The 18981-nt window shown below is 33.9% G+C and overlaps 1 long non-coding RNA gene across 3 annotated transcripts in view; it reads right to left on the bottom strand.

Moving 5' to 3' along the window:
• LOC141611717 (uncharacterized) overlaps nucleotides 1-17254 on the bottom strand; it is a 176436-nt gene extending 159182 nt beyond the window's left edge. Inside the window, exons 1-4 of one of the 3 annotated variants that reach the window (XR_012528710.1) lie at nucleotides 17131-17254; nucleotides 15229-15846; nucleotides 14892-14951; nucleotides 5145-5344 (exon numbers count right to left, since the gene is read on the bottom strand). This is a non-coding gene — a long non-coding RNA (uncharacterized LOC141611717). Of the gene's footprint in view, nucleotides 1-5144; nucleotides 5345-13854; nucleotides 14952-15228; nucleotides 15847-17130 lie in introns of those variants that run through there. The other 2 variants (XR_012528711.1, XR_012528709.1) reach the window with 2 other exon arrangements.
• Between the last annotated feature and the right edge of the window lie 1727 nt (nucleotides 17255-18981).

Genomic DNA, 18981 nt, shown 5'->3' with positions numbered 1-18981 from the left:
AAGTATGTTTTTACGCAAAACAGTAGTCTGCCTGATGGGTACTCGATCGAGTAAGCTTGGCACTCGATCGAGTAAGGGTCACTCGATCGAGTAAGTGACTTACTCGGTCGAGTAAGTGAGTTTTACGGGCTGAGTTTGACGGGTTTTGTTAATGATGCGAGATAAGTATAAAAGGTTGTCCGTCACTTTTCTTAGTTTCTTTTATCTATTCTAAACCTAAGTGAGGAGAAAAGGAGTTACGTAGTTTGTTTGTCATCGCATCATTAGCAAATCCCGGAGCTAGAGGTGTCGGAATTCATCGTTCTTTACACCGTTATGATCCTTGTGTCGAGGGTAAGTTTTACATATAATTTTTATACTGTTTTGTTAAAGTTGGTTAAACCGTAATTGGGTGATTTGGGGGTTTTGGGGAGTATTGTTGATGTTAGATTGTGATTGTATGATTGTATGTTTGATAGGAAGTAATTTCAGTGAAGGACGATGTTGATTTGCTGATTGTGACGATCTTGGTGATTGCTGTTCCAGGTAGGGTTTTCCTACTCGGTATTAATTACATGATGTGTGTGGTGGTTACATTGTTATTGTTGATTTGTCATGCTGCTGGTGTTTGTGACGGTTGTTGATTAAGATCGTTGATTGTTGTTGTATCTGTCTGTGATCTTCGGGGTGCGTCCCTGGCTGAGTGGAGTCACTTGCGGGAGTGTCTTCACGCCCTTGATTCGCCTTCTGTGGAACCCGCCACAGAAAGGATGTGCACATTAATGAACATGGGTTTATCGCTCGATGGAGATGAGCGGGGCTTAGGTGGGTACGGTTGCGGTCCCCCACTGGCGGTGTGGAGCATCTGTTGTGATGGGTACTCTGGCAGGACTACAAACTTTAGTGTGTAGTCAGTTGTGTGGAGATTGATTATGGAGACTGGGGTTTGATGTGACGATCGAGCTGTTTGGCATTTGTTTTATTGTGATTTGTATTGTGTAATTAGTACTGACCCCGTTGTTTGTTTTGTAAAACTGTGGTGATCCATTCGGGGATGGTGAGCAGTTGTTGAGCAGGTTTGATATGATGCATTTGGGCTAGCTGGGATGAGTCGTTACTTGGCTATTAGAAGAGTCTTCCGCTGTGTCAGACGATGTCCTTAGTTATTTAGTTTTGCTAGTAGACAGTTGTGGTTTTGGATTGTATTTGATTTAACAGTTTTGGTTTGAGACATGTAATCACTTAAACTATATTTACTTTTAAAGTACGTTTCTTTATTGTCTTATGATTATCATTGCCTCGGGTAACCGAGATGGTGACGTTCCTATACCGGAGTGGTCCTGGTAAGGCACTTGAAGTATGGGGGTGTCACAGTTACTGACCTTGTGTGGTATTGTCTGTGTTTTCTTCTTGTGTTGTGTATGTCGTGCTCCAGTATGGTGAGCAGTCGGTCTTAGCAGGTGTTGATTTATGGAGTTTAGCTGGGTGCTGTAGAGGGACGAGTCTATCACGAGTAATGGCATGGATAATATCACGTAGTTGATAGTTATTAGCAGTTGTACTTTTTCTTTGTTGGGATAACTTGTAATAAACTTAATTGTTCTTTTATTTACGTTTGATATTTACTATTCCTCGGGTAACCGAGATGGTAACGCCCTTATATGCTGGGGAAGGTTTTGTTAAGGCTCCTTGGTAGATAAGGGTGTTACAAAGTGGTATCAGAGCGACGGTTTTGGAACCTGTAACCAATGAGCCTAATGAACGTAGTGGGTTTAATAAAATGAACCTGGTGTATGTGTATTGGGAGCCTCGACAATTGCTTGATTTTGAGTGGGAAGGCGGCCTCATTCCAAAATCATGGCCCCAGTATGCTTAAGCCAGCCACTGCGAATGGGAATATTGAGTCGGGAATTGTGTGTGTATATGTGTGTGTAGTATATGAGGTGGATATAGTTATATCTGAGTCTGAGATGATGTCTTATGTGTATAAGTAGTAGCGTAGAAATGTGAAATTGTGTGTATAGCTGAGTATGTGAGTAGGTATGTTTAGGAATGGCGGAGTGTGTAGGAAACTTGCATGAGGATATATGATAACGTGAAAGTTGGTAATGAGTTACATGTCTCTATGTGTGCTTTGAATGACGTGAATTTGTCATGTGGTGCTGTGGAATTTAACAGATGAATGATATCGTATGCCGTTGTGAATAAGTGTAACAATGTGAATTATACCTTGTGATCGCTGGATTGTGAGTGATATGTCAAGTAATATAGTACGGTATAAATAATAGTGGTAGTTGATGGGCACAAGGTTGAACTCATCTAATATAGATCTAAGTTACTTATTAATTTAGATGTTGTGAATCTAGTTACATGCAAACATATAATAATAGTAAAAAAGGAGAAAATAATTTTTCCTTACATTTGTATGAAACGAAAAATGGGCACAAGGTTGAACTCCTTCCAACCTTGTTCTTAAGCTATGAATAATAGGATGATCCTCCAAAGTTTCAAAGTAGAAACTCTCCTATCAATTGCACCCAAGATTTTACCGAAATTATTTCTAGTAATATTAACAAGATATTACAAGAAATATAAATCCCTTAATATTAATTTTATTACTACTCTAGTAATTGGATAATAATATTAACGTGGTTGTGTGAGAATTTAGAGAGAAGAATGCAAAATTAGAACTAGAAAAATGAGCAACCAAAATGCCCTTATAAGAGCCCCCAAAACCGGCACACTTAAGGCCATTAGTGGGCAATTTCTTTTTCTTATTTTAATGCATGCTTTTGTAGGTAATGAGTATACTAGGGTAGCCTTTGTCATAAGTATGCATGTAGGGAAATCAGTACATGCAATAGGTTGATTAAATAAATGATAAAAATAAAATGTTGTCCAACAACACCATATTTTCGGCCAACATGAGATAAAATGGACCATTTTAATTTTGTAATGTTTGTCACATAAACATTAGATTATTCATTTATTTATCTTACATAAATAAGTATTTTTTTGATCATATAACAATTATATAATATAAACAAATGATTAATATACACTTAACTCTTAAGTGATAATTATTTCATTATATGAAAATATAATGAGTCCTATAATGTCTAATTTAATTAATTTACAACCCTCGTAAAATATAATCAACAAATAACATCTACCTCTAAAATACAATACCTCAATTAATTTAATGAATTAGCGCTTAATTACTAAATTAAATCTGATTTAATCACATTACAATAAGATATAAAATTTCATTAGTCAATCATCGCATAATTGAATAATAAACTTGCATTAACTCGAGTTCTAAACTCGAGCTCAACAAACTCACACAACTATATATATATATATATATATATATATATATATATATATATATATATATATATATATATATATATATATATATAGAATTAGGATCACATGAGTCCACCCTATCTTTTTGAGTCCGTGAGTCCATGATATAATATCACACGTTATATTAAACAATATCACAGCTTAAAAAAAAAACAAAAAATCGTGATATTGTTTTGTATACAATATCACTCGTTATGTTAAATAATATCACATCTTACAATATCACACGTTATACTAAACAATATCACACGTTATACTAAACAATATCACAGTTTACACGAAAAAAAAATTTTGAAAAAAAATTCGAAAAAAAACATTTTGAAAAAAAAAATTAGGCATCTGTTCAAATGAAATCACAAACAGGTTGCCCTTCTCTGCGGGTTTGTCATTGTAATAGGCATCTGTTCTTATTGTAATACATATTTAATGTTAATGTAACATGAATTCTATTGGCATTTGAAATCTACTTCCCCATCACCTAGAGACATATTCTTTGTATCATATGGAATTCTTTTTGCTGTTGATAAGTTATCTTGTGCAATATAAAGTGTGGATTAAAGAGTTACCTAAAATTGGTTGTTGAGTATGTTTGGTTTTTCTAGTGAATAAGAAGTGAGATAATTCGTTACTAATGTCTTGCTGTCCTCCATAATCTCCATTTGTTCATACTGCTCAACTATAGAATTTGAAAGCTAGTCCGCTTCTACATTGGCTTTGCTATAATAAGTATGATGGCCTGGACTTAACACCTTTGAGTCGACTGGGATAAGCAGCCGTGGAATAATTACTCGTTTTCTAGTAGCAAACCCCTCCTTAATGCTATGATTTTAGTAACGACGGTAGCAACGCCAAGTTGTTTAGAAACAGCCAAGACAATATGCAACATTTTGGTAAGATCTTTCTCAAAGGGTAGTAGCTCAAGAGTAGAGCATTGTACGATTTTGTTCAATGACGTGGGTTCAAGTCCCACATAGTCTAAAAAAATTTCGTGATATTGTTTTGTAATAAAATATCACAAGTTATACTAAACAATATCACACGTTATACTAAACAATATCACAGTTTACACGAAAAAAAAAAATTTGAAAAAAAAATTCGAAAAAAACAAAATTTGAAAAAAAAAATTTTTGAAAAAAAAAAATTCGAAAAAAAAAAATTTCGAAAAAAAAAAAATATTTCAAAAAAAAAATTGCGATATTGTTTTGTATAGTGCGTGATATTGTTTTATGGACTCATGGACTCAAATATTTAGGTGGACTCACCGGATCCCACCTCTATATATATATATATATATATATATATATATATATATATATATATATATATATATATATATATATATATATATATATATATATATATATATATATATATATATATACATATATAAATAAAAGGGACTGATCAACCCGTATCAAATACATTTGATCAGAAATATTCGGGTTTCATCCGATAGGTGTGACCTCAAAGGATCAACTGATTACCACCATCAAACGGCAGTAACGTCAAACTCTACTCAGCCAATCGTTACCGATAAATGTTGATAAGTTGACTATAGAATGTATCATCCCTTATGTATTCTTATCATGAGATTTAAATATGTGATCACACTATTGTTGAGGACACACACACACACACACACACACACACACACACACACACACACACACACACACATATATATATATATAACACCCCCATTTATTCAGGAGCCTTTAGCTAGACATCCCAAGTAAATGAGAGTGTTACCGTCTCGGTTTCCCGAGGTAGTGAATAACAAAATACAACAAACCAATGTACTTTACTTAAAACTTTAGCGATTACATGTCTATTACAAATTAACCAACTAACTTAATATAAAATAAGATACAATACGTAGCGGAAATAAATAAAGTGATTAGATAATCTATGTGGTTTAGACTTCTAGGTAGACTGGCCAAATCCTCACGCATTCCCATAAGCTCCCAAGTCAGCTAACCTTTAGTACCTGTCAAATCTGCTCTCCATTATGGTTCATCACAGGTGTTCACGAATACATTGTCAACCACGAGGTTGAGTAGGAATAACTAACAACAGTAGATGTCAATAACAATATGAATATGCATGATATGACTTAATAGAACCATTCAGCCGAGCTCATTACTCGCAACACTATTCATCCCGCCAATCCCTGGCCGGGGCAGCCTCTACCCGAAGGTGATCAAACACACACTACATTACCATAAGGTAATGTTCGCCTCAACATACAGTTGATTAATATCCATCAGATGGCCTGCAGACCAACCTAGGGCCTGCCTCGAGAATTCACGATAAATATCGTCTCCCAGAATAAATCTGATAACCACTATACATTACTGTAAGCAATGTCTGCCAGAATAAATCCGATAATATAAATGCATTAATCAACCACAACAGTAACCTTCTTTGACCACCAATTTCGTCCCGAAGTTCGCCCATAACTACTATAAAAACATTTATAAATATCTACACAACTAAGCACTATCCAACTTTACGATCCAATCTCATCCCAAGATGTCATAATAATAACTTAAAACATTTTTAGTATCACATTCCTTCCCCCTAAAAATAAACTTCATCCTCGAAGTTCAGGATATCAAACAACAGGAATAAACACACCATTTATGGCAACCTCTCAAGAATACGTAATATACATAAGGCAACTATTGTCTTTAACGCAACATCAATTGATGAATAACAAAAATTTTCGAATTAATAATTCTCTCCTTTTTTTTTATTACTTGCGCATTTATTTCTTACTAAACGAATTCTAACTAAAACATGGATGCAATTAATGTAATTATACATATAGGCTTAGGGCAACACATTCCGCATATCACTAGACATGTTATTTTACTTCACATAGATCACAACATCAAAATGCCAAAGTGAAAGAACCAAGAAAAAATTCTTTAGAAATTTTAGCACAATTACATTTTCAAGGATAAGGAAATACATGTTACAACTTCCAAAAAATCATCAGTAAATAATAACATAATTACTTCTTGAGCACCTATATTTTTTAGAAAATAAAGAGAGTTAACAATTCACGAAAGAATGAAGTCAAAAACTCATAAGATCATTTTATAATGTATTTTGCAAAATTTTTGGTCGAAACAGAAATTTTACAGCAACTTGTCAGAAACTTAGGTCAACTTGTAAAAATCACTATAAAATGTCAAAATATTTTCTTACAACGTAGCTTATCAATTTAGAAACATATACGAATCCGTTAAATATTGGAGTTGGAATAATACCTAATCATTAAATATATTTTAAATGGCAATTTTTCCAAAAACATGGAACGAAAACATGACTGTACATGAATATTCTGACCATTGTCCACTAAAATATTTATTACTCTTAAACCGTATATTATTTGAACATGAGACCAATGGCATATGAAAGCTAACTCACAAGGCTATCACACATAAAAATTTCGTGTATGGATATTAAACAAGAAGTAAATAGCAGCCAAAACAATCAAGGATAAAATCACGAGAAATCAACCAAGTCACATTCTTCACAATTCCACGCAATTTCCGTAATACTTCACATGTCAATCATAACTACACCTCCCACATACATGCCAACATACTTTGATCATATCCACATGCTTATACCACTTCTTAGAATCATATCACATCCCCCCTTCTTAAAAGCAAGGTTACGTCCCCGTAACCGCAGTCATTAATGAAAACAAAATTCAAACAAAAACTCCTAAGACAAAATAAAAACATTCATTTTAAATTTCCCCACACTGTAACATCTCTCAAGGTAACCGGTTCGAAACTGGAAGGGCCGGAAGTTTGGTGTGAGGGGGCCCTTAACTCATCCCAAGCCTTAAGTGGGCTCCTAACAGTTTCTATCCGGGTTCATTTTAATAGACACATCCTATGTTCATTATTATGTTCATTGGTTAGGCTTGAGGATCGTTTTGCTCTAATACCACTTTGTAACACCTCCATTTATTCAGGAGTCTTTAGCTAGACATCCCAAGTAAATGGGAGCGTTACCATCTTGGTTTCCCGAGGTAGTGAATAACAAAGTACAACAAACCAAAGTACTTTACTTACAACTTTAGCGATTACATGTCTATTACAAATTAACCAACTAACTTAATATAAAATAAGATAAAATTCGCAGCGGAAATAAATAAAGTGATTAGATAATCTATGTGGTCTAGACTTCTAGGTAGATTGGCCAAATCCTCACGCATTCCCATAACCTCTTAAGTCAGCTAATCTATTCCCATAAGCTCTCAAGTCAGCTAATCTTTAGTACCTATCAAATCTGCTCCCCATTATGGTTCATTACAGGTGTTTACGAATACACTGTCAACCATGAGGTTGAGTAGGAATAACTAACAATAGTAGATGACAATAACAATATGAATATGCATGATATGACAATAACAATATGAATATGCATGATATTCAGCCGAGTTCATTACTCGTAACACTATTCATCCCGCCAATCCCTGGCCGGGGCAGCCTATACCCAAAGGTGAGCAAACATACACTACATTACCATAAGGTAATGTCTGCCTCAACATACAGTTGATTAATATCCACCAGATGGCCTGCAGACCAACCTGGGGCCTGCCTCGAGAATTCACGATAAATATCGTCTGCCAGAATAAATCTGATAACCACTATACATTACTGTAAACAATGTCTGCCAGAATAAATCCGATAATATAAATGCATTAATCAACCACAACAGTAACCATGTTTATATGAATGCCACGATATATGATATTAACCAGCCGGAATAATCCACAATAACTAACCACCACAATATAACAAACACACTCCCACCCACAAAACTCATGTGAAATACAACATAAACAGCCAGTTGAGTAGTTATCCTACCTCGAAAGCTAGCACTCCGATAAAAGCAATCTAAGCTAACCAAATAATATTCCTTCACAAGATCGTCACCTAGCAATTTCGACAATTATAATTACTACTTATCAAATCATATAATTAATTATATTAATTATAAATTACTATTTTAATTATGTTCTTTACGTAATTAGTTAATTTATTAAACCTGTCTCAAACATAACCCAAAACCCGAGTCAATAACCGAATTCCCAAATCTACCCACTCCTCACCAAACACGGTTTGATCCGTTTTACACACACCACCCCAAACCTGTGCAAAACCACCTTCCTACGGCCACCACAATACCAACCAGCACAACCACCACCTGCCCAGACCACCTTACACCCAACTCACCCCCAACCACCAGTCTAACCACCTCCTACGACCTGCAACCACACGCCCTAACCACACGACACCAACATCACTCCCTTCAACCCGTGTCCCAAAACAGCCCAACACCAACCAACAACTACACCCAACCTCACCACCTCTGGCCACCACCGTTGTCACCAATAACCCACGGTGGTTCCAGGGGTGGTCCCCCATCTCCTCGACTCCAACCATACTACCACAGAACCCACCCCACACCAGCAGCAACACAATCGACATTCCTTTCCCTGTTTCACGCTAAAACGACCACCACCGCCACAAACCACCACCAACAACCGCCACAACACTTCCCCGGGGTCAACTCAACCACCAGGTTCCATTCCCACCTTGCCCAGTTCAAAGAAAGTTTGTAATAAGGTTCGAATAGCCATCAACTCCCCTGTTTTGCAATTCGGTCACAAAGGTGGCGCCTTTAGCCACCACACGCCACCGTACACCTCTTTAAGCCACCGCCGATGGTCGTCCCACCACCATAAACCATCTTAACCCAGCCTAGGTCCCGTTGGTCAAGCATTGGGGGGTTCGAATCCGGGTTTAATCCCCTTGTTTTAATCTCGCTACAACTCAGAACCACCACCACAATCGTCCCAATTAACAGCCACGGTCAAGTCAACAATGGTCAAACAAGGGTCAGACGGAATCCCCACAGTCCACCCTAGCCATGGTCCAAGTCTCGAGTCTATACGGTGGTCATAAGGTCATACACGGTTGTCTTAAAGGTGATTGCACAAACAAGTATAAAACCAATTTTAGGAAAAGTAATTATCTCGAGTCGATTAATTGATTTTTGTTAATTTCTTATTCTTTCCGTTTTTAGACCTCCCTCTCTTACTTTATGTAAATTTTCAGAATTGTAAAGTAAGATAGGATGGTAGATTGCTCCCCTTTTATAGAGTAGGTTTAAGCTTGTCCGCATTATTTTAGGAAACCGTCTTTAAGGTAATTATTAGTATTATCATTATCAATTAACCTCATACACGATCGACCCAAGCTCCATAGTACACGGTCCAACTCCAATTCCGTCTTGCTTCATTATTTTATTTATTTAGTTACCGTTTCATAACAACTATTATTATAAATACAATTATTCCTAATTAATTATTTAAATTACGCAATATATATATATATATATATATATATATATATATATATATATATATATATATATATATATATATATATATATATAAAAAACAACCTATAGAATTACGGGGTATTACAATATATATATATATATATATATATATATATATATATATATATATATATATATATAGAGAGAGAGAGAGAGAGAGTAAAGTTCTTATAAGTCCTTCATATGGCTTTGAGTCCATGAGTCATTTCCACAACCCTTGGATCATGCATGGTGGAAGGTTGAGATTGAAAGCAAGAAACACACTTAACACTAATTAATTCACTTCTCTCTCTAGTTTTAGTAATATATTCACTAATTCATTATCATACACAATTAACACCACCTTTTGTCGTATACTTCAAAGTTTATGAAAATTTTGTTAACATTTTTCCTGTTTCGGTTTTTTTCGTTTTTTTTTCGAGACAAGTTTTCGACATTTTAGGATTTTACGACTGTAATTCTAACAGCAAAAAGTGTAATTTTAAGGAATGTTTACGAGAATTTTGCGTTTTACAAGTTTAACTTCAGTCTTTTTCGAGTGATTTTGACGAATAATATTTTGAATTTTTGTAATTTTATCACAAGTTATTGTAATTTTAGCATTTTACGAGTGTTATTTTAACGATACAAAGTGTTATTTTAGTCCAGATAAGTGTAATTTCAGTCCAATGAGATTAATATTTTAGTTCAGGAGAATGTAATTTTAGTTCAGGAAAGTGTAATTTTAGTCCAGGAAAGTATAATTTCAGTCCACTGAGAATGTAATTTTAGTCCATTGAGAGTGGAGAGTGTAACATTAGTCCAATGTGAATATGACCAAGTCCATTGAGAGTGTAACATTAGTCCAATATAAGTAAGTGTAATTCTAGCAGAAAAAGTGTAATTTTAGCAGAAAAAAGAGTTATTCTAGCAGAAAAAAGTATAACTTTAACAGAAAAAAGTGTAATTTTAATAGACAAAAGTGTAATTTTAATAGAGAAAAGTGTAACTTTAATAATAGAGAAAAAAGTAACTTTAACAGAAAAAATTATAATTTTAATAAAAAAAAATTGTGATTTTAATAGAAAAAAGTGTGATTTTATTAGATAAAGTGTAATTTTGATGAAGAAAAATGTGTAATTTTAACAGAAAAAAGTGTAATTTTAGCAGAAAAAAGTATAATTTTAATAGAAAAAAGGGTAATTTTAATAGAGAAAAGTGTAACTTTAATAATAGAGAAAAATGTAACTAACAGAAAAAAGTGTAATTTTAATAGAAAAAAGTGTAATTGTAATAGATAAAAGTGTAATTTTAATGGAGAAAAATGTAACTTTAATAATAGAGAAAAATGTAATTTTAACAGAAAAAAGTGTAATTTTAAGGAAGAAAAGTGTAACTTTAGATCATTAGGTTTAACTTAAATCTAAAATTTTAAAAATAATGAAAAAAAAACACAACACCCGGACACCACCAATATTTATAGATCTAACATTAAAATAAAAGTACCTTTTAAAAAACGAAATTTGTAAAGAAAATCTGAAAAAAAAATAATACTATACATAAAAACGAGATCTAAAAAAATCGATAACATAATGAATCTAAACAAGACGGGATTTAAAAAAAAAACAAGACGATAATTGAAACTAAAAACAAAACACAGAAAAAAAATAAGGAAAAAAAAAATTAAAAACAAAAAACAAAACAAAAACACCATCATCGACATTTAACATCCCCATCAAAACTTGAAAAAAAAAGTAGATCTTAAAAAAAAAAAAGCAAACAAAGAGATCTTAAAAAAACCGACTGCCTTAAAACGCCAACAACCACCGCCATCACCCTATGACAACCACAACCATCTGACTGTACAACCACCCAACAACCACCGCCATCGCCCTAAAACAACCACCACCAAAACCGAGATCTGAAAAGGATTTAAAAAGAAAAAAAACGCAGATCTGACGGTGGTGGGACGTCGTGAGTGTAGGCGTGGTGGTGGGTGGGCTCGTTGGTGCGTGGTGTTGTTGTTATCGCGGAGGGAGTCGGGCTCGGTGGTGGGTGTGGGTGGTGGTGGGTCGTTGGGTTGTGAGTATGTGGTGTCGGTGGGGGATGATGGTGTTTGTGGGTTTGTTGTCGGGTGGTGGCAGGCGGGTATGGGGGTGCCGGGTGGTGGCAGTGAAGAGCAGAGAGGAGGGGAAGATGAAGATGGTGGGTGGTGGGGTTGTTGTCGGGTGGAGGCAGGTGGGTATGGGGGAGGCCGGGTGGTGGTGGCCGGTGGGGGGTCAGATCTGGTGGCGTGGGGTTGTCGGGTTTTAAGGTAGTGGTGGGTGGTGATTTTTTTTTGGTTTTGATTTATTTGGGTTTTAGAGAGATGAGAGGATGATAATTGTGTGAGATGTGAGAGATGTGGGTGGAAAAATAAATTTTATATAGTGGATTAATTTTTAATTAATATGGATTAGTAAAGTAGAGAGGGAGAGTGTTTAATTATGCATTAATCCCCTTCTTTTTGCTTCCAATCTCAACCCTCCATCTTTCTCATCCAAAGGTTCTAAGGAAGACTTATGGACTCACATGTAAGAGGAGGACTTACATGATCCTAATACTATATATATATATATATATATATATATATATATATATATATATATATATATATATAGAGAGAGAGAGAGAGAGAGAGAGAGAGGTGAGATCTCGTGAGTTTGGTTCTTATGGTGAGTTGTGAGTTTGGAAATCTCATCCATTAGATGAGACAAATTGACTGTTTAGATTAAACTCATTAAACCTAATAATAATAATAATAAAAAAAAGACGCGGCTAAGCTAAACGTAATTTCACACGCTGTATTTTTTTTTTTTTTTTTCTCTCTCTCTCTCTCTTTCTCTCTCTCTCTCTCTCTCTTTTCATCTCAATTCCTCTTCACAGATTATGAAATCAATTTTTTTTTTTTACTTTAAACCTTCAACACCTCCCCTACATCATCATCATCTTCCTCAAACCTAATTACAAGATCTGTAATTTAAAACTTGATAATTTTTTTTTGATACCACTAGTTATTTCACTGTTATTCTTTTGTTTTTTTGACCACGTGTTATTTTTTTACCTTTTTGTGTGTTACCACCCGTTATTCCACTGTTATTTTTACCACGTGTTATTTTTTTTTTGTGTTACCACCTGTTATTCCACTGTTATTCTTCTGTTTTTTAACCACTTGTTATTTTTTACCTTTTTTTGTTTTACCACTTGTTAGTCCACTGTTATTCTTCTTCTTGTTTTTTACCACGTGTTATTTTTTACCTTTTTTGTGTTAACACCTGTTATTCCACTGTTATTCTTCTATTTTTTTACCATGTAAATTTTTTTTACCTTTTTGTGTGTTACCACCTGTAATTTTTTTTATCACGTGCTATTTTTTTTTTGTGTGTATTATCACCTGTTATTCCATTATTATTCTTCTGTTTTTTATCACATGATATTTTTTACCTCTGTTTTTGTGTTACCACCTGTTAGTCCACTGTTATTCTTCTAGTTTTTTACCACGTGTTATTTTTTACCTTTTTTTGTGTTACCACCTGTTATTACACTGTTATTCTTCTGTTTTTTTACCATGTAAATTTTTTTTACCTTTTTGTGTGTTACCACCTGTTATTCCACTGTTATTTTTTTATCACGTGTTATTTTTTTCTGTTACCACCTGTTATTCTTTTGTTTTTATCACATGATATTTTTTACCTCTGTTTTTGTGTTACTACCTGTTAGTCCACTGTTATTCTTCTTGTTTTTTTATCACGTGTTGTTTTTTAACCTTTTTGTGTGTTACCACCTGTTATTCCACTGTTATTCTTCTGTTTTTTACCATGTAATTTTTTTTTTACCTTTTTGTGTGTTACCACCTGTTATTCCACTGTTATTTTTTTATCACGTGTTTTTTTTGTGTTAGCACCAGTTATTCCACTGTTATTCTTTTGTTTTTTATCACATGATATTTTTTACCTCTGTTTTTGTGTTACCACCTGTTAGTTTACTGTTATTCTTCTTATTTTTTTATGACGTGTTGTTTTTTAACCTTTTTGTGTGTTATCACGTGTTATTCCACTGTTATTTTTTTTACCACGTGTTATTTTTTACTTTTTTTTTGTGGTACCACCTATTATGCCACTATTAATCTTCTGTTGTTTACCCCCATATTATTTTTTACCTTTGTTTTTGTGTTACCACCTGTTAGTCCACTATTATTTTTCTTGGCTTTTTACCACGTGTTATTTTTTACCTTTTTTTTGTGTTACCACCTATTATACCACTGTTATTTGTTTTTACCACGTGTTATTTTTTACTTTTTTTTTGGTGTTACCACGTGTTATTCCACTATTTTTCTTCTCTTTTTTTACCGCGTGATATTTTTTACCTTTTTTGTGTTACCACCTATTATTTCACTGTTACTCTTCTTGTTTTTTTACCACATGTTAGTTTTTTACTTTATTTTTTGTTACCACCTGTTATTCCACTGTTATTCTTTTTTATTTCACGTGTTTTTTTTTACTTTTTTTTTTGTTACCACCTATTATTCACTTTTATTTATTTTTTATTTTTTTGTGTTATCACCTGTTATTCCACTGTTATTTATTTTTATCACGTGTTATTCTTGTGTTACTCATATTTTTTTTGTTATCACTTGTTATTTCAGTGTTACTCTTATGTTCTCTCACGGTTCGCTAATTCTAACTTTCTCATTATGTTACTTTTTTTTTTACCACGTGTTACTCCGTTATTATTCTGGTGTTATTGTATTGTTACTCCGGTGTTATTCTGATGTTATTGTGTTTTTACTCCGGTGTTATTGTGTTGTTATTCTGGTGTTATTGTGTTGCTACTCTGGTTTATTCTGGTGTTATTCCATTGTTCCTCCGGTGTTATTGTGTTTTTACTCCGGTGTTATTGCGTTGTTACTGCGATGTTAGTAAACGATTTATAATTTTTATTAGGCGACTTGTAATACGAAAGAAATGAGTATAATGTAAAACCTTGTAAGCAATATAGCCTATGAGGGATTTGAACCCACACCATTCGTGTTATTATACGATACTCTACCAATTGAGCTAATAAGCTTCAATTTACACATATTGACAATTTACCTGTGCAGCGCAATGGTCTACTTCCGGGTGGTACATGTCGCTGGCCCATCTCCAATTCATCTAATAATTGATTAGTATAAATAAATAAATAATTGCAGGCAATAAAAGAGAGAAGAGCAGACATATGGAATTAAGAGTATGCTCGCAATCAAAAACATGCAACGAAAAGCGATTAACAACAGTAGAAGCAACCTTGGTAGAGGGCTTAGAAAATGCATATTTGGTGGAAAAGCCAAGGTGATTCAAAACAAAAGAACACTAAAATATTCAAAGTTACAGTACATCGACATAAGAATGAATTAATAAGGCCTAAGCTAAAAGTCAATAAAATTGATACCTTTGGATCACCTTCTTTCTTCTGAAGCAATTGATTTAAAACCTCGACACATTCAGTAAGTTTTTTTGATTGAAACAACATGGAAGCTTCTTTAGCAAGTGTGGTAGTGACTGAAAGGATACCATCCGTCATGTTACCGCAACCGCCTTTTGGTACATTAGTCGTTGACATGGAATCTCTCGGATCCATCCAAATATCGAGTATTGCGGAAAAAAAAATTAGAATCTTCGTCCATCATCCTCGTCATCATCACCATACACATTATGAAGAACAATTTAGCCCAACATCGAGCTCCTCAAATCAGGAAGCTATCAACAAATATAAGCTGCCCATTACCGGTTCCACCTGCTCCTCAATTCCAGTATCGAAACCAATCTCAAGCGTGGCTCGATTCAAGCTCTAATTATTCAAATGAAGAAGAAAAGAAGTGGGAATGAAGATGAAGAACCTGTGTCCATCAAGTGTTGTATAGTGTGTGCGGGCTCGCACAGAATAAATGCCTTCTTTCCGCTATTTCTTCTGCCAGTTCAGCTTGATGATTGTCCATCAAGTCTTCAGTCACCACAATAACCAACGGTTTACTTTGCCTTATTAGTGTCTCAAATATGTTGCCTGAACCTGTAAAGCAGCCCAAATGGTCATATGAGCTCGGTATATAACACACTTTAGTAGATCCTCAAGAGCCTTAATTTAGAAATTGATCAATTCGCAAATAAGGTAGAAGTAACATCAACCACCAATTGATTCCTTACACAACATACATTGCAATAGAATCATTCTACTATCATTTGGAGCAAATAAAGCACCATTTCAACTGAATTGGTAAAACTTGAATTCAACCGACAGCACAAAATATTACATGACTGAATGATTGCAATTGAAACGAATGTGATTCTAAAGCTCCGAACATGGTGGTACGACATTATTAAACTGGCCCACTTATGTTCTAAAAGAAATAAGAGCCGTTGTGAAAACTATGTTTAAATTCACCAATAACTTCAGTTAACTATTTAAGATACAACTTCCAGCTACATCAAAGACCACCTTCATGTGAACGACATTTCAAGACCGAGTTCACCAATCTTCAATATACCTTTCTCTTTGTCTACCAACAGATTTGCAGCTTTAAACCTCTACATATTAATGACATTATACTAATCAGGTTAGTCCTTCAACAAGTACACCAAAGCTTTACTCCAAAGTGGTACAATAACTATTATAACATGATTGAGTTGAAATTAGCATATTGATACAATGTAAAAATTAAGATAATAAAAATAAGGTCGAACAATAGCCCCCTCATTTTACAAGATTCTAATTCTGCACATAGGATGATCTGACCACATGAAATTAGCATCTGATCATACGAATTGCTAGCACACACTCTCAAATCAAAGCATACATAATCCAATAGAATCATTCTACTATTATTTGGAGCAAATAAAGCACCATTTCACCTAAATCTGTACAACTTGAATTCAGTTGATAGCACAAAATATTACATGACCATATGATTGCAATTGAAAATGAACAAATGTAGTGATATTGTACTATACTAATTATGTTAACTTAAAATTCCAAAAAGAAAACACAAATTGATTAAATTGAATTAAAAGCAACACAGATTAAGTTCCGCAACTTTTACTAGTCCTGTTATGTACTAATTTTATCGGAGTAGTGCAAATTACCTGATTCAATTAATGTCGAAAATTGTTGCAAGGTACAACGATAAGAATGAAAAAGTGATTAATATGCTTGATTTTTGGTACATCTTGATGAAAACGTGATTGTCGTGTATTATTGTTCAGCTATTAATTGAAGAGAAAAATCGAAGAACAATTGGTAAAGATTGAAAAAACACAAGAAAAGAAGAAGAAAAGGATAAAGAAGTTAGGGAAGTACCTTAAATTGCAGGAAAACTGAAAAATTTAGAAGAAAATAATAGAGTAACAACGAAGTAATGGAAGAGAGAGAACGGAGAACAGGTCAACAAATTTGATCGAGTAGAGAGAGAAACTAAAGGACCGGAATCGAACTAATGAAAGACGAAGGTGCATATATATGACGCGCAAGATTAGATCTGAACCCTTAATCTCTAATATAATCTAGTGGATGAGATTTCCAAACTCACAACTCACCATAAGAAACCAAACTCACAAGATCCCAACTCTCTCTCTCTCTATATATATATATATAGAGAGAGAAGGGTTCTTATAAGTCCCTTATATCATATAAGGCCCTAAGTCTTCATAAGAGCCCTTGGATGAAGGAATTCAATGGATGAGATAAGGAGAGAGGGCGCCTTTTTTAGAGCAAAAAAAAAGGAAATGTTGATTGTATGAGAGAGGGTAGACAATTAATCCTTGTTTGTGTACTTGTTGCAGTACAATCCCGCGGACAAAAGGAATAAACAAAGCCTCCTAATTCATTTTGCATGCTTCCCTCTTCTTTTCACCATTCAAAACCTCTCAACAAGCAAAACCCATCAAAATGACCATTCAAAATCATCCAAAATTCTGTAAAATCCATTATAAATCATAAAAAAAAATAAGAGAAATTTCATTCCCACTGTTTAACTACATCATGTTTCCGGATAAATTTCATTCGCTTTGTTGAAGAAAATTTTTTTGGCATCTTTTCATCAGAGAAAGACGATCAAAATGACAGTCAGTGTTCGTGAAATGGATCATATGCAGATTGAAGTTGCGGTCGATGGTGAGTTAATTGCTTTCTTATTTGTGTCTTGGTTATTGTTGTAGCTTGATGTTCATGAATAAAATGCTATATGTAATTTTAGCTTGATGTTCATGACTATCATTTGTGTCGGATCATTGTTTTTTCATGGTGTTGTTCTTTCATGGTGTTCATTAAATTTGGTATCATTGTTCTTTCATGGTATTCATTAAATTTGTTCTTTCATTTGGTAGCTTGTTGTTCATGGCAAAAATGATGGAAATTTAAAAGTTTGATAAAGAAAGAATTGTAACTTTAGTGGGTTTAAGTAAAACTTTTACCCATATATGTATAACTTCAATAATACAGTTTGTGTATAGAACCTCATGCAGATTGTACTTTTTGTCGGAAGCGAAAAGGATCATAAAATTTTATATACATCGTGTTATAACTCCAGCGGTTTTTTGTATAACTCTTTGACAATTTCCTACAGCTTCAGGTAACAGAGTATATAACTCCTGTAATTCTAACCCTAAATTTTGCATAGAAATATTACTAAACAACCTATTTTCATATCGATATTCATGTTATAGCTGAAGTTATACATTCATTAATTGAAGTTATAGGATGTAGAGTGTTATACATTCCTCAACTTAGAGTTATACATTATATGCCTAGAGTTATACATTATGTGCAGTGAGTTATACATTCTATGCTTAGAGTTATACATTCTATGCTTAGAGTTGTACATTATATTCTTGGACTTATACATTATATGCCTAGAGTTATACATTCTATGCCTAGAGTTATACATTCTATGCTTAGAGTTATACATTCTATGCTTAGAGTTATACTTTCTATGCTTAGAGTTATACAGTATATGCCTAGAGTTATACATTCTATGCTTAGAATTATACAGTAAATGCTAACAGTTATACATTATATGCCTAGAGTTATACATTATGTGCAGTGAGTTATACATTCTATGTTTAGAGTTATACATTCTATGCTTAGAGTTGTACATTATATTCTTGGACTTATACATTATATGCCTAGAGTTATACATTATATGCTTAGAGT

The sequence above is a fragment of the Silene latifolia genome, chromosome 11 (assembly GCF_048544455.1).
Source record: "Silene latifolia isolate original U9 population chromosome 11, ASM4854445v1, whole genome shotgun sequence".
Classification (NCBI taxonomy): domain Eukaryota; kingdom Viridiplantae; phylum Streptophyta; class Magnoliopsida; order Caryophyllales; family Caryophyllaceae; genus Silene; species Silene latifolia.
This window is presented reverse-complemented; position numbering and strand designations above follow the sequence as displayed.